This window comes from Microcebus murinus, chromosome 1, assembly GCF_040939455.1.
Source record: "Microcebus murinus isolate Inina chromosome 1, M.murinus_Inina_mat1.0, whole genome shotgun sequence".
Lineage (NCBI taxonomy): Eukaryota > Metazoa > Chordata > Mammalia > Primates > Cheirogaleidae > Microcebus > Microcebus murinus.
Genome location: NC_134104.1, coordinates 70,310,843 through 70,327,500, shown reverse-complemented (window position 1 = coordinate 70,327,500; position 16,658 = coordinate 70,310,843). Strand labels below are relative to the sequence as shown.

General features: G+C 43.0%; 1 protein-coding gene across 5 annotated transcripts in view; it reads right to left on the bottom strand.

Annotated features, from left to right (window-relative positions):
* Positions 1-16,085, bottom strand: part of ATP13A3 (ATPase 13A3) — a 113,533-nt gene extending 97,448 nt beyond the window's left edge. For 2 of the 5 annotated variants that reach the window (XM_012780261.2, XM_012780264.2), the window contains exons 1-2: positions 15,608-16,084; positions 14,786-14,829 (exon numbers count right to left, since the gene is read on the bottom strand). The gene's annotated coding sequence lies outside the window, so the exon portion shown is untranslated. Of the gene's footprint in view, positions 1-14,785; positions 15,235-15,607 lie in introns of those variants that run through there. The other 3 variants (XM_012780265.2, XM_012780262.2, XM_076002842.1) reach the window with 3 other exon arrangements.
* Positions 16,086-16,658: the final 573 nt, after the last annotated feature.

Below are 16,658 nucleotides of genomic sequence, written 5' to 3'. Positions count from 1 at the left end.
CGCCTGTAATCCTAGCTCTTGGGAGGCCGAGGCGGGCGGATTGCTCAAGGTCAGGAGTTCAAAACCAGCCTGAGCAAGAGCGAGACCCCGTCTCTACTATAAATAGAAAGAAATTAATTGGCCAACTGATATATATATAAAAAATTAGCCGGGCATGGTGGCGCATGCCTGTAGTCCCAGCTACTCAGGAGGCTGAGGCAGAAGGATCGCTCGAGCCCAGGAGTTTGAGGTTGCTGTGAGCTAGGCTGACGCCACAGCACTCACTCTAGCCTGGACAACAAAGCGAGACTCTGTCTCAAAAAAAAAAAAAAAAAAAAAAAAGAATGTTATTGCCTACCATATACCAACTATTGGCCTAAATGCTTGCAATTACAAAGATTAAAATTTAACCTCAGCTGGACAAGGTGACTCATGCATGTAATACTAACAGTCACTCTGGGAGGCCAAGGTGGGAAGATTGCCCAAGCTCAGGAGTTCGAGACTAGCCTGAGCAAGACACTCTGTCTCTAACAAAAAGAAAAAAAAAAAAATCCAACCAGGCATGCAGGCATGCTAGCTACCAGGCAGGCTGACCCAGAAGGATCACTTAGAGCCCAGGAGTTGGAGGTTGCAGAGAGCTACATTGACACCACTACATTCCAGAGCCACAGAGTGAGACTCTGTCCAAACAAACAAAAAAAGGCAACTGAACACCTGTCCTAACAATTCACCCACCCCCTAAAAAAAATAATAAAAATAAATAAAATTTAAAAATGAAAAAAAAGGAAAAAAAATTTTTAACCTCAAGGAGCCAAGCCTAATAGGCTAGACAGCTAAGTAACCAAACATATACCAAACAAAATGGTGAGCAATGGGGGCAGAGAGAAAAGAGAGGAGGATTAAGAACAGAAAAGGACTCAGAGCACTGTCCCTTGATCTAAGTAAGACCTGAAGGGCTGGTATGTTAGCTAATGCCTGTAATCCTAGAACTCTGGGAGGCCAAAACAGGAGGATGGCTCAAGGTCAGGAGTTCAAAACCAGCCTGAGCAAGAGTGAGACTGTCTCTACTAAATAGAAAGAAATTAATTGGCCAACTCAAAATATATAGAAAAAATCTGGCCCGGCATGGTGGCTCACGCCCTGTAAACCTAGCACTCTGGGAGACCGGAGTGGGCGGATTGCTCAAGGTCAGGAGTTCGAAACCAGCCTGAGCAAGAGCAAGACCCCGTCTCTACTATAAATAGAAAGAAATTAATTGGCTAACTAATATAGAGAGAAAAAATCAGCCGGACATGGTGGCGCATCCCTGTAGTCCCAGCTACTCGGGAGCCTGAGGCAGTAGGATTGCTTGAGCTCAGGAGTTTGAGGTTGCTGTGAGCTAGGCTGATGCCATGGCACTCACTCTAGCCTGGGCAACAAAGCGAGATTCTGTCTCAAATATATATATATATTTAAAAAAAAAAAAATTAGCCAGGCATGGTGGTTCATGCCTGTAGTCCCAGCTACTCAGGAGGCTTGGGCCTCAGGAGGCTTGAGGTTGCTGTGAGCTAGGCTGATGATGCCACAGCACTCTAGCTCGGACAAGAGTAGACTGTCTCAAAAAAAAAAAAAATTTAAGTAAGACCTGAAGGATATCAAGTTCATCAAGCAAACAAGCAGTAAGAGGAGAAATATTAGGGGAAAAAAACCAATGTACGGAATTCAAGTAGAGGACCACATGCAGAAGTACATCAGTAAGAGATCCCAGAAAATGACAGGAACATAAATTACTTAAACTGGCTAGAGCACAGGGTGATGGCCTTTTAGGAATGGTTGGAAAAGGAGCTAAAAAAAAAAAAAAGAGGGACAGATCAAATAATGTAGACGAGCTTTTGTTTGACATCATAAACAACACAGATTATCTTACAGGTGATGGAGATTCTGAACTTTTATCAACTGAAAGGGACCCAAGGCCAGGCCAAGTGGCCACATTCCTGAAAAATACAATGTGAATGGTATCCTCAAGACTTGTGCAATGCAACAGCACCCACTGGACTGTTCTATCTGTAAAACAGCAGAACTCATTCATCAATGTATCCCCAGCACCTAGTATCGTACATGCCACATATGGAAACCAGAATAGTATTGAATGGTTAGATGAACCCTAAGGGAATATCAGAGGCCCTAATCCAAGCCTTCTTCCTTGCTATCTATAAAACCACAACTCTGGTCAGGCGCAGTGGCTCACGCCTGTAATCCTAGCACTCTGGGAGGCCGAGGTGGGTGGACTGCTCGAGGTCAGGAGTTCAAAACCAGCCTGAGCAAGAGCTAGACCCCGTCTCTACTATAAATAGAAAGAAATTAATTGGCCAACGAGTATATATATAGAAAAATTAGCCGGGCATGGTGGCGTATGCCTGTAGTCCCAGCTACTTGGGAGGCTGAGGCAGTAGGATCGCTTGAGCCCATGAGTTTGAGGTTGCTGTGAGCTAGACTGACACCATGGCGGCACTCTAGCCTGGGTAACAGAGCGAGACTCTGTCTCAAAAAACCACAACTCTTAGGCACTATAATAATTGGTCACTTCCACAACTTTTAAAGGTACATAAGGAAGGGGCATTCACTATGGGCTGACTACACAAGAGATGAGAAAGAATTTGGGGACAAATACCCATTAAGATGCTTTTGAATTTTGTTTATTCTATTCTTCTCACCAAAAAGTGAACAGAAAACCGCCAAAGGTTAGCTCAAAATTATTCTTCAACTAACTCTAAGGTAGTGTTGATAACTATAAAAAGCACATTTTCATATCAAAAAGACCCACAAAGTAATATATTTTAACTAAGAATTCTCAAGGTTAGTATTTCAAATAAGCATTCCAGATAAAATTATGTTATTTGCCTACAGTATTTTATATTTTACTTAGTAAACTGAACTATCTTTTTAAATTTTTTTTTTATTTCAGCATATTACGGGGGTACAAACGTTTAGTTTAGGCCGGGCGCTGTGGCTCACGCCTGTAATCCTAGCTCTTGGGAGGCCGAGGCGGGCGGATTGCTCAAGGTCAGGAGTTCAAAACCAGCCTGAGCAAGAGCGAGACCTCGTCTCTACTATAAATAGAAAGAAATTAATTGGCCAACTGATATATGTATAAAAAATTAGCCGGGCATGGTGGCGCATGCCTGTAGTCCCAGCTACTCGGGAGGCTGAGGCAGGAGGATGGCTTGAGCCCAGGAGTTTGAGGTTGCTGTGAGCTAGGCTGACGCCACGGCACTCACTCTAGCCTGGACAACAAAGCGAGACTCTGTCTCAAAAAAAAAAAAAAAAAAAAAAAAAAAAAAAAAAAACGTTTAGTTTATGTATATTTGCCCTAGCTATACCCAAGTAAGAGGTTCAAGCGTGTCCATCCCCTACATGGTGCACACCACACCACACCCATTATATGTGTGTAATTATATACATCCATTACATACATGCATCCATTACACATACATCCATTACACATGTGTATAATTACATGCACCCATTACATACATGCCTTCTTCCCCTCGCCCATCTGCCCGATACCCAATATATGTTATTACTATATATGCACTCAACTATATTATTATAATTAGCATTAAATAAGGTTTCCATCTCATGTGCTTAGGAAAATAAAAAAAAAATTTTTTTAAAGGAGAAACTTTAGGAAACCACAGCTAAAAATTATGAATGAGCTTAGAAAATTTATAGCTTAAGAAGTTAAGGCATGGTCTAGAAGATGGATGAAAAATCTTCCGTCTATGAAAAACCAATGACCCATATTTGAAGAAATCAATCCAGAAGCCACAAGAATAAAATATTCCCTGGTGGTCTAGTGGTTAAAAAGTAAAAAAATAATAAAAATAAAAATAAAAATAAATAAAAAAAAAAAGAATAAAATAAAATTTTATTTTTATTTTATATTTTCTTCTTTTTTGTCTTTCCCTGTCCTGAAATAATGCAATAAAATTTAAAGTCTTCTTTTCAAAAAACGATGTAGAAACATTTTGCTAATCAGTATTTTTAAACGAAAATAAGGCATACAAAGTACTATTAAATAAACATAATTAAACACAATTTTAAATTTTATAATGTGGCCAGGGACAGACATTGGGTAAAAGCAGCATAAAGGATAGAGAAGACAGACTGCAAACACACTATAGGCTGGGCGCGGTGGCTCACACCTGTAATCCTAACACTCTGGGAGGCCGCCGAGGCGGGTGGATTGCTTGAGGTCAGCGAGACCCCATCTCTACTATAAGTAGAAAGAAATTAATTGGCCAACTAATATATATAGAAAAAAATTAGCCGGGCATGGTGGCGCGTGCTTGTAGTCCCAGCTACCTGGGAGCCTGTGGCAGAAGGATCGCTTAAGCCCAGGAGTTTGAGACTGCTGTGAGCCAGGCTGACGCCATGGCACTCACTCTAGCCTGGGCAACAAAGTGAGACTCTGTCTCAAAAAAAAAAAAAAAAACACACTAGAGACACAAACAGGAAGATCAATATACTTAAAATGTATATCAGAGATACATAAGGTTAGCATCTATAGCTTTTTAGGATGTTGCTACCAAAGATGCAAAATCATGCTGTGTTTTCCCTATGAAAAGCTGGAACAGGCTGGGCGCCACTAGCTCAGGCCTGTAATCCTAGCACTCTGGGAGGCCAAGGCAGGAGGATCACCTGAGGTCAGGAGTTGAAGACCAGCCTTAGCAAGAGTAAGACTCCTCTCTACCAAAAAAGAAAAAGAAACAGAAACGAATTAGTCAGGCATGGTGGGGGGAACCTATAGTCCCAGCTACTCAAGCGGTTGAGGCAGAAAGATCACTTGAGCCCAGGAGTTGAAGTTGGAAGTTGCAGTAAGCTATGATGATGCCACTGCACTCTACCTGGGGCTCTGTCTCAAAAAAAAAAAAAAAAAAAGCTTCAATATCACATCATTTGTTTTTTGTTTTTTTTTTTGAGACAGAATATCACTTTGTTGCCCTGGCTGGAGTGCCGTTGTGTCAGCCTAGCTCATAGCAACCTCAAATTCCTGGGGCTCAAGCAATCCTACTGCCTCAGATTCGAGAGTAGCTAGGACTACAGGCATGCGGTGCCACCATGCCCGGCTCATTTTGTTCTATATATTTTACTTGGCCAATTAATTTTCTTCCTATTTTTAGTACAGACCAGGTCTCACTATTGCTCAGGCTGGTTTCGAACTTCTGACCTTGAGTGATCCGCCTGCCTTGGCCTCTCAGACTGCTAGGATTACAGGTGTGAGCCACTACGTGCCCAGCCTACTCAGACTCTTAAATCCTTATAATTCTCTAAGGCTGTGGTGTCCAACCCTGGGCCACAGACCAGTAACAACCAGTCTGTGGCCTGTTAAGAACCGGGCCACACAGCAGGAGGTAAGTGGTGGACTAACAAGTGAAACGTCATCTGTATTTATAGTCACCATCACCCCTCAGCCCCAAATGAGACCATCTAGTTGCAGGAAAACAAGCTCAGGGCTCCCACTGATTCTGCATTATGGTGAGTTGTATAATTATTTCATTATATATTACAATGTAATAATAATAGGAAAAAAGTACACAATAAACCCTGTAATAAGGTCGAATCATCCCCAAACCATCCCCTCCCCCGCCAGGTCCCTGGAAAAACTGTCTTCCATGAAACCGGTCCCTGGTGCCAAAAAGGTTGGGGACTGCTGCTCTAAGGTATGTTTTATCATCTCTATTTGGCAAATAAAGAAATTAAAACAGGTTAAGTGATTTACTTAACCCAGCCTACAAAGCTTGTTAGTGATGGCACTGTAATTCAAAATCACTTGTATGTGACTCTGAAGCCCACGTTTTTATCCAATATACCATGCCCTCTCCCAGGGCATACGACTCTTAAATATTTAGTCACCATAATTTTTTTTTAAAGACTGATGTTTTCTTACTGTGCTATCATCACAGCTATATTTAAGTTCGGATACCTTAAATTTCATGGAAAGCATTAATAAGTTACATAGTATTTTTAAAACAATGCATATCTTGCTAGCAGTAAGGAAGACATTAACTCTTAAAAACATTCACAGTAGTTGAGTATCAACACAGAATTACACAAAGTACCAACGATCTCCCAATATTCCCAACTTTATTACCTAGCCTTTTAATTATGCTAGATCTCTGCATGTTATAACCTTAGGGAGATAGCAGATTTTCATAAATACCTAATTTCTTTCTCCATTATTCATACTGTGGAGTCACATCATATATGCATTTAATTAAACCAATTCAACTACCTATACTAGGGGGAAAAGCAAAGCAAGAGAGAAAAATCGTTTAAATAATGGCTACAGGATGCCTGCCTTTATGTCCATATCCCAGAGTGACCATGAAATGGAAAATATAAATCTGTTGTTCCTCAGTCAATGTGAAGTCCCATTCACCTGTCAAAAGGCATCTTACATAGCTTATTAGGATTCCAGCTCACCAAAAAAGTAACCTTTCTAAAGCTAGAGGAAACACTGGCTGTTGAACTTGAAAGACAGTATGTCAGTTTAACTGGTTTTCAAACGGGACCCTTTTTCTTCCTTTTGTTTTTATTAGTTTTTGTTTGTTTTTGTTTTTTTGTTTTCTTTGCCCATCCAGCATAAGGTTAAAAAAACTGGTGACTTTTTTTTTTTTTTTTTTTTTTTTTGTTAAAACTGGTGACTTTTAAAAGGACTTTTTCAGGCTGGGCTCAATGGCTCACGCCTGTAATCCTAGCACTCTGGGAGGCTGAGGCGGCCGGACTGTTCCAGGTCAGGAGTTCGAAACCAGCCTGAATAAGAGCGAGACCCTGTCTCTACTATAAATAGAAAGAAATTAATCGACCAACTAATATATAGAAAAAATTAGCCGGGCAAGGTGGCGCATGCCTGTAGTCCCAGCTACTCGGGAGGCTGAGGCAGGAGAATAGCTTGAGCCCAGGAGTTTGAGGTTGCTGTGAGCTAGGCTGACGCCACAGCACTCACTCTAGCCTGGGCAACAAAGTGAGATTCTGCCTCAAAAAATAAAAAAAAAAGGACTTTTTCAAAGATAATTTTTTTTTTTGAGACAGAGTCTCACTTTGTTGCCCAGGTTAGAGTGAGTGCCGTGGCGTCAGCCTAGCTCACAGTAACCTCAAACTCATGGGCTCAAGCGATCCTCCTGCCTCAGCCTCCTGAGTAGCTGGGACTACAGGCATGCGCCACCATGCCCGGCTAATTTTTTCTATATATTAGTTGGTCAATTAAGTTCTTTCTATTTATAGTAGAGACGGGGTCTCGCTCTTATTCAGGCTGGTATCGAACTCCTAACCTCCGGAATCGCCCACCTCCGCCTCTTAAAGTGCTAGTAAAGATAATTTTTACTATACAGCATTTTTACACTAAATGACAATTTAGGCTCAAAGACCCTACATAAAAGGTGATTTCACTTTACTGAGCTCTTTAGATCAATCAAAAAGAATTAGGGGCCGGGCACGGTGGCTCACGCCTGTAATCCTAGCTCTCTGGGAGGCCGAGGTGGGTGGATTGCTCGAGGTCGGGAGTTCGAAACCAGCCTGAGCAAGAGCGAGACCCCATCTCTACTATAAATAGAAAGAAACTAATTGGCCAACTAATATATATAGAAAAAATTAGCCGGGCATGGTGGCTCATGCCTGTAGTCCCAGCTACTTGGGAGGCTGAGACAGAAGGATCGCTTGAGCCCAGGAGTTTGAGGTTGCTGTGAGCTAGGCTGACGCCATGGCACTCACTCTAGCCTAGGCAACAAAGCGAGATTCTGTCTCAAAAAAAAAAAAAAAGAATTAGGAACCAAAACAATTGTCTTTTATATCAAAATAAATTAATAACTTAACAACTAAGATATTTTTTATCCTATTTCACAAACAGAGCAACAGGGATGCTGTAATGAAGCCACCCTAGACAGATATGTGGGAGCAATTCCATGACTCATTTTAAAACAAACTAAAAATAGTTTGTTTTAAGAAGTCTGTCAAGCAATCAAAGGCAACCCTTAAAAGGTAGCTCGCAGTAGGAAAAAACAACACACTGAGTTTTGAAATGTCCCATTACTACAGAGTACAAAAAAGGGAAGGGTAGAAAGAATACCCAACTAAGAGAAAGACATGAGTTCTAACTCTAGATCCTTTATGCTATCAGTTACTTCTCTGGACATCAGTTTCCTCCTCTGTAAAAAAGGGGCTAGGCGGGCCAGGTGCAGTGGCTCACGCCTGTAATCCTATCACTCTGGGAGGCCGAAGCTCGAGGATGGCTCAAGATCAGAGTTCGAAACCAGCCTAAGCAACAGGGAGACCCTGTCTCTACTAAAAAATAGAAAGACATTAATTGGCCAACTAAAAATACATAGAAAAAATTAGCCGGGCATGGTGGCGCATGCCTGTAGTCCCAGCTACTTGGAAGGCTGAGGCAGGGGGATTGCTTGAGCCCAGGTGTTTGAGGTTGCTGTGAGCTAAGCTGATGCCAAGGCACTGTAGCCCGGGCAACAGAGTGAGACTCTTGTCTCAAAAAAAAAAAAGTGGGGAGGGGCTAGTCTAAATAATCTATGACTTCTCAGAATTATTTTCCAGTTTCACACCTCTTTATTTCAATGTCTAACTCCTTTGTGAAGAAAATAAGAAAAACAAAATAAAATAGTCAATTAAACTAGCTTGCTATCACTGAGACTGAACTATCTTTCACTTTACTATCCAACAATAGTTAAATATTTTTATTTAAGATTTGAGAAAAATTCTAAAAATATCAGCAAATTCCAAAGCATGTAATCAGGAAATTCACAGTTAACTCACTTTTTCTAGAAATTTAATTTCTTACCTAACTAGTCACCATCAATTGATCTTTTAAAAGTAAAATGCAAGGCCGGGCGCTGTGGCTCACGCCTGTAATCCTAGCTCTTGGGAGGCCGAGGCGGGCGGATTGCTCAAGGTCAGGAGTTCAAAACCAGCCTGAGCAAGAGTGAGACCCCGTCTCTACTATAAACAGAAAGAAATTAATTGGCCAACTGATATATATATATAAAAAATTAGCCAGGCATAGTGGCACATGCCTGTAGTCCCAGCTACTCGGGAGGCTGAGGCAGAAGGATCACTCGAGCCCAGGAGTTTGAGGTTGCTGTGAGCTAGGCTGATGCCACGGCACTCACTCTAGCCTGGACAACAAAGTGAGACTCTGTCTCAAAAAAAAAAAAGTAAAATGCATAGGAAGTAAATGAACAAGAGAGACAAAATTTTGATTAACAGATTAATTTGGCAGTCTTAAAGTTTACTATTTGAGTTAATGTTTTACCATCTCAGACTCTAGCAAAGGCCCCAATGTGACACTGGGGTCCAAGATGTTAACGGGTCTGGTGTTGGGGTAGTTCTCTCTGAAGAATTGTTGTATGAGAACTTTTCAGCAACCCCATCCTCAAACAACTTTACTCACTCTCAGACATGTGATTATTTGGACAGCTCTCTCTTGCCTTCACCCCATTTTTCTCCCTTCTTACCAATTAGCATAAAATCATTTCTTAACTATAACAGTTATTTTTTCCAACTACCAGATTTATTCACAACATCTCACATTACCTCTATTTTTAACCTTACTGATACAAATGTTTGTAGCTCATAATGTTTAGGATCATGATCATTACCTTAGGGGCCTTCTACCTTATAAATATCTACTTTTTTCAAGATTTAACTAAGTCTGGATTTGGATGGGACAGGCAAGCAATAGTAGCCGCATTCTTGGCATCCTCTGATGGAAAAAAAGAAGAAAAGAAAAAAAATAAAGACAATAAATTTTAAAAAAAAAGGTAGCCATGGAGTTCATGAGACCACACTTCCTGGACTTAAATTTTCATTGCTGTTGTTTCCACCTCAAGTATTCCTCAGATTATATGAGACAAATTTACAATTTGGGAAATATGATCACTATGACCATATGGTTCTCATTGTGTCTTCTGAATTAGCACAGATGATAAAATTTGTCTCTAGAAAGTTTTAGGGTTAAAAGCACTTGGTTGTTTTTTGATTCATTGGAAGTTGGTGATACGCCCAGTGTATCTATAACTAGCATTCTCCATTCTTCAACTGTGCTGCACACAGAAAGAACAAATAAGACCCAAAGAAGGCATTTTCCTGAGTAGTTCCATAAAACATATAGGTAAAAGAAACCATAAAGCCAAGAAAGAAAATACTAGGTAGGTAACAAATACATTTTCCATATTAATATAAAAAAAAAGATTTACCTGAGTCTGAATTAAAATATGTGCTCTAATTCTGAACCTCTTATTTCTCTACTCTCAGAATATAAAGATCGGCCGGGCGCGGTGGCTCACGCCTGCCTGTAATCCTAGCTCTCTGGGAGACCGAGACAGGCAGATTGCTCAAGGTCAGGAGTTCGAAACCAGCCTGAGCAAGAGCGAGACCTCGTCTCTACTATAAATAGAAAGAAATTAATTGGCCAACTAATATATATAGAAAAAATTAGCCGGGCATGGTGGCGCATGCCTGTAGTCCCAGCTACTCGAGAGGCTGAGGCAGGAGGATGGCTTGAGCCCAGGAGTTTGAGGTTGCTGTGAGCTAGGCTGACACCACGGCACTCACTCTAGCCTGGGCAACAAGTGAGACTCTGTCTCAAAAAAAAAAAAAAAAAAAGAATATAAAGATCAACAAAACTCAAATAAGAATCTAACAATTATTTTTTTTTTTTTTTGCTTTTTGCTTCTTACATGTTATCTGAACTAGTTAGGTGGGCTAATTATAATTAGAACATGGTCTTGATGACTACAAATTTATTCTGTCCATAGGCCAGTCAGCTTCATTTCACACAAACTATGTTCCAAAACAAAAGGCTAAAAATCCTATTAGCTACCTCTTCGATCCAGATTTACCAACAGGAGACATGGCATATTCAGAATGCATTCCGTCACTAGAATCCTTCTGGTGATGTATCAAATATGTCATCTTATCAGATATCAGACACTAATTCTACTTCTTCTTTTTTTTTTTTTTTTTTTGAGACAGAGTCTCACTTTTGTTGCCCGGGCTAGAGTGCCATGGCAACAGCTTAGCTCACAGCAACCTCAAACTCCTAGGCTCAAGCGATCCTCCCGCCTCAGCCTCCCAAGTAGCTGGACTACAGACATGCATCACCATGCCCGGCTAATTAGATAGATAGATAGATAGATAGATAGATAGATAGATAGATAGATAGATAAGTTGGCCAATTAATTTCTTTCTATTTATAGTAGAGACGGGGTCTCACTCTTACACAAGCTGTTTTGAACTCCTGACCTTTGAGCAATCCACCTGTCTCAGCCTCCCAGAGTGCTAAGATTACAGGTGTGAGCCACTGCTCCCAGCCTAATTCTACTTCTTTTAGCATGCCACTGTGAATGGTTTTGAGAGAGTTCTCTTTAATAAGTGGTAAGTTGCCAATTCCTATTTAATTTATGGTCCATTCACATAAAAGGTCACCCACCTAGCACTATATAGTTAGTTTAAGTTGCCAAGTATACCTGCAAACAGAATCTTTCTTTCTTTCTTTCTTCCTTTCTTCTTTTTCTTTCTTTTGAGACAGAGTCTCACTCTGTTGCCTATTTATTTAGAGACAGAGTCTTGCTCTGTTGCCTGGGCTAGAGTGCAATGGCATCAGCCTAGCTCACAGCAATCTCAAACTCCTGGGCTCAAGCGATCCTTCTGCCTCAGCCTCCCAAATAGCTGGGACTACAGGCATGCGCCACCATGCCCAGATAATTTTTTTTTCTATATATATTAGTTGGCCAATTAATTTCTTTCTATTTATAATAGAGACAGGGTCTCGCTCATGCTCAGGCTGGTTTCAAACTCCTGTCCTCAAGCAATTCGCCCGCCTTGGCCTCCCAGAGTGCTAGGATTACAGGCATGAGCCACCGCGCCCGGCTAGAATCTACTTTAGATAAACCACATAATCAACATCATTTTGAAATTGTATTTCCGTCTTCCAAGATTTTCAAAATTACAACAACTTTGTTGTCACTCTCAAGTATAAAGTTCTCATTTCCACGGTCACCTAAACTACTGAGGAAAAATACAGAATAAAGACAAAGTTCCACAGGGTATATCACTGCTTGTTCTTCCTGAGTTTAACTATAGAGTAGGCTGATTTCTACAGTAATATGATCTAAGCACATCTATGATTATTATTTATCTTAGAAGTACAGCATATTCATATTTATTTTCCTTTAACTGTTATTTGCATTTATTTTATGTTGCATCTAATCCCATTCCATAAGTTTTTGTTTCTTCAGTTTCTTCTGGGATATCTTTTTCTTCTGTGTAACCTCCTCTTCTGGTTTTGGAACAATTTGTTCCATTTCAGTGAGTATCATTTCTATGTGGCAGAGGGAGCTCATGTATGGGTCAATCTGACCATGAGCTCTGTAAGTTCGGTACCACATCTTAGGTGCTTTATTCATATCCTCAGTGACCAGAGAATCTACATCTAAAACCTTAAGAGTTCAGCATTACTCTCTGCATTTTTAAGCATGTGCAGAAAAAATTCAGCATTCTTTTTGGGCAACTGACCTTGTATCCAGCCCCACTGTTTGGCTTGGACACACCTACCAACTCCACTATTATAAAGTCAGAATGGTACACATTCTTCCTTTAGGGAAATATCTTTCAGATACTTGGTGCCTTTTCATATATGCATACCCCTGATGGCCTGGGCAGTTTCATGAATGCTCTTAAAGTGAACACGAAAATTTGAACCTCTTGACTTGCAAGATTTTGTGGAGTTTTCTGGGTCAAGTGAACGGCAAACCATTTTCACAGATCACCTCAGGCCGCTGAGGGGAAAAGTGTATATTCCTACTTTAAAACCTCACATTTACAGTGCTTACAAAGCCACCATGCTACACAAGCATAGCTTCATTGAGTATATGGAATGGAAAAAGGATAGGAACTATTTATTGTGTGCCAGGAAGAGTGCTCCTTTCTTTACATATGTTCTCAGTTAATCCACAACACCGTCTGGGCTATTATCATTCTTCTTTGTTAATAAAGTATGAAAAAAAGGTCAGAGAAGTTAAGCAACTTACAGTACAAGGTACTTTGAAGACAGCCAGAATCCTAGCTCTACGTTATTATATTACTGCACTGTGACAAAAATATTTCTATTTCTAGGGCTATAAGGTTAGCTATGACAGGCAACTTAACATCTCTGAACCTCAGTAACAGTATTATTGAGTGAACTAATTCATGTAAAGTATTTAATTCAGAGCCTAACCACTCTGGGAGGTGGAGGTGAGAGGATCACTCAAGGTCAGGAGTTCAAAACCAGCCTCAGCAAGAGCGAGACCCATCTCTACTAAAAATAGAAAGAAATTAATTGGTCAACTAAAAATATATAGAAAAAATTAGCCATGCATGGTGGTGCATGCCTGTAGTCCCAGCTACTCAGGAGGCTGAGGCAGAAGGATCGCTTAAGCCCAGGAGTCTGAGGTTGCTGTGAGCTAGGCTGACGTCATGGCACTCCAGCCCAGACAATAGAGTGAGACTCTGTCTCAAAAAAAAGTTTTTTTTAATTAGCAGCGGTCTCCCAAAATAAAGCTTACTTGGCCGGGACAAAGAAATTGGCTTTCCCACAACATAATTTAACACTATAACATCTGGAAGCTAGTCAACTTTATTTTCAAAATACACTGCTAGTGGGCCGGGTGCGGTGGCTCAGGCCTGTAATCCTGGCACTCTGGGAGGCCGAGGCGGGCAGATTGCTCGAGGTCAGGAGTTCGAAACCAGCCTGAGCAAGAGCGAGACCCCGTCTCTACTATCAATAGAAATAAATAAATAATAAATTAATTAATAAATAAATTGGCCAACTAATATATATACAAAAAATTAGCCGGGCATGGTGGTGCATGCCTGTAGTCCCAGCTACTTGGGAGGCTGAGGCAGCAGGATTGCTTGAGCCCAGGAGTTTGAGGTTGCTGTAAGCTAGGCTGACGCCACGGCACTCACTCTAGCCTGGGCAACAGAGTGAGACTCTGTCTCAAAAAAAAAAAAAAAAAAAATACACTGCTAGTTAATATGTTTTATTTAATTATCACTGTACCACTTATTAGTTGAAGTAACCAGTGTCACTTTTCTTACCCAATCCCCTGACCAAAAGCAGGCACTGTTGTTTTAACAATGTTCAGAAATTTCACTTAACTGTTTTACCTTCAGCCTGATCTGTGTATAATGCAAAAACAAAGACAGTAGCAAAAGTTATACAATCATTAATAATAGGTTTACTATTTCAAACAACTTCCAGGAACTGATTCACCTCAAAGGGGGTTATAAATTAGGACTGGATGCCCACACACATCTATGCTAGCAACCAAAAGCCTATTTGGCAAAGCAACAATGCTCTAGAGAAAAGAATGCCACATATACTCCAGTGAAACAAAATTAATGTGTACCTTGGTAAAGAGGCTAAGTTCCAACCAAACAGCACTTTTAACTATCTACTCACCCTTCAAAAGAATCAAATCAAAACATCTTCATTTTAGCAACAAAACCTTTAGAAAACTATTTTGCAATAATTTTTAAAGTCCCTGTATTTCTTAGATTTTTAAAATTTTAACTTCATGCCTCATAGATCTAAAATAGCTATTACATACTCCAATACCTTCTACTCATCTAGTTCAGAATCATGTGTAGAGGAAAACAGGTCTGTTTCTAGGTTTACGACTCCATACCCATTCATTTTGCACTAACAGAACCACTAAATATAGCTGTAAGACACTGATGATTAAAAGTAGCTAATTATGTGAGTGATTCATACCTCCTATGTCCAAACACCAAGATCCTAGGATGTTTCTGCCAGATCTATGAGAAGAGGAAACAATAAACACCTGTCACAAAAGCTTTACAAATTGGGAAGCCCTGAACTCAGTTACTGTCAATCTCCAACTCAATTCCCTTTCCCTCCTCCCTACCTAACCCACTCCCCCCCCCCAAAAAAAACAGAGGTCATACTTCCACCAGAACCTGACTTTGTGAAGGGAATGGGGAGAAGGAAAAGCGACAGAGAGTGGCCACGAAAGTACTAAAGGAAAGGGCCCTGGGTTTTCCTAGTCCTCACTGACAGTGTCCGAGTGAGAGGCCTTAAGCAAGTCAGAAAAATCACTTTTCTTCCAGACTCTTATTTTACCTGTAAAATACGGAGATGAGCAAGGAGCTCTACGACTCCGTGACTAAGGACGAACTAGGATCCCGCACAAACCCATCAAGCGCCCTGCCAACACCCCCACCTTCGACCACAAGACCACACCATCTCCCTAACTTTCTAAATGGGCTGGACTACCACCTCGTTCCCGCCCCCCTCACACGGTCGCCCTCCCCGCAGGCAGCGTGTCCACACCAGGCCTTCACACCCACAACGTGGATCCCTCCTCCTCGCCTCACCTGTCCCAGAAATCCCCCGGTCTTAGCTCTCCCTCCCCAGCACACACACCTTCCCTGAGAAGTGATGCCCAATTCCGGCCCGAGCAGGCAGACCGTAAACTCACCTGGTACCCACCACCCCGGACTATACCATTCGCCTCCTCTAATGTCCTCCATCACCACCACCCACCGCCCAACCCCGCTCGCCGGGGACACTCACCGGCGGCCGCCGCGCCGTCTCCTCGGCGGCCTCCCAGCCGGGGCAGCCAAGGGGCCGCGGGGGGCCGGGCCGCCGCTGTCGCCGCCGCCGCCGCCTCGCCTCGCCTCAGCCCAGCCCCATCGCCCTCGGCCGGCGCCGGCGGCCGCGGGTCGCTCGGGCTCGAGGCGCCGCCGCCGCCGCCGCGCGCTGCCGGTCGCTCTGGGAAGGAGGCGCCGCGGCGGGGCCCGGGCCGGGCCGGCGCAGGGGCGTCCGCGCTCTGCTCCTCGGCGCCCGCGGCGGCGGCGTGCAGTCGGGCAGGGCGAGAACAAGGGAGGGCGGCAAAAGGAGGCGGTCAGGGGAGGGGGGCGGTGTGCACTCCGAAACGGCCTCCCGCCGCCTGAGACGTAGCGAACCCCCCTCCCCTCGGCGGCGGCGCCCCGATCACGCTGCGGGGAGAGCCGGCGGGCAGGAGGCGAGCGCGCCGCGAGCTCCGGACTCCCGCGCCGGATGTGAGGTCACGTGATTGCCTCATCCCAGTGCCCAGGGCGGAGGAGCGCGAGGGGACGTCAGGGGCGGGCCGAGCGGTGGGTGTGGCTAAACCCTGGCCACGCCCACCTCCTCGCCTTCAGTCCCCAGGGCAAGCAAAGAAAAGAAATGGTAGGGGAAAGCTTTGCAAAAGAGCTGGGTGGCGGGTTGGGGACCGTGATGGAAGGCCGCTTTTCTTGGCAGGAGGAGGTGGGGTGTGCTGTCCTGACCATGCAAGGCAAGATCATAGTCCAAATCCCCATTTTATGAGCAGGGAGACTGAGGCCCAGTGACCACATTAGACTTGCCCAGAATCGCGGTCCTAGAGGAAGCTTGTGCTGGAAAGGTGGAGAGGAAACCAGATCCTAGCTCCCAATCCAGGTCTCTGTAATACTTTACCCCCGCCAAACAAACAAAAAACTGTAATTCTCATTTCACAGCCGGCTCTGGGCGCCGGCCTGGGGCGGAGAACTGGAACAAGGGGAAAGCTCCCGTCCGCCTACCGATCGCCTCCGGCGGGAAGGAGTTTCTTCCGACCGTGCTGCAT